Source organism: Priapulus caudatus, unplaced genomic scaffold, assembly GCF_000485595.1.
Source record: "Priapulus caudatus unplaced genomic scaffold, Priapulus_caudatus-5.0.1 Scaffold871, whole genome shotgun sequence".
Taxonomy (NCBI): Eukaryota; Metazoa; Priapulida; class Priapulimorpha; order Priapulimorphida; family Priapulidae; genus Priapulus; species Priapulus caudatus.
The window spans coordinates 1-264 of NW_014577932.1; positions in this window are offsets into that span (position 1 = coordinate 1).

Genomic DNA, 264 nt, shown 5'->3' on the forward strand with positions numbered 1-264 from the left:
AAGAGAGAGAGAGAGAGACGGAGGGATACGTAAAAAGCGAACCTGTATTTTATAACCGGCTGCGCAGTTATGGGCTGGAATGGATAGAAAAACACAGTTTAGGTAAACACCGAAACAACTCAGCTCACACATCAGCTCGTCAACTCGAAAAAGGTTTGAACCTTATATCTATATGTAGTCACACGTGCGCGTGGACACACACACACACACACACACACACACACACACACACACACACACACACACACACAACAACACACACAC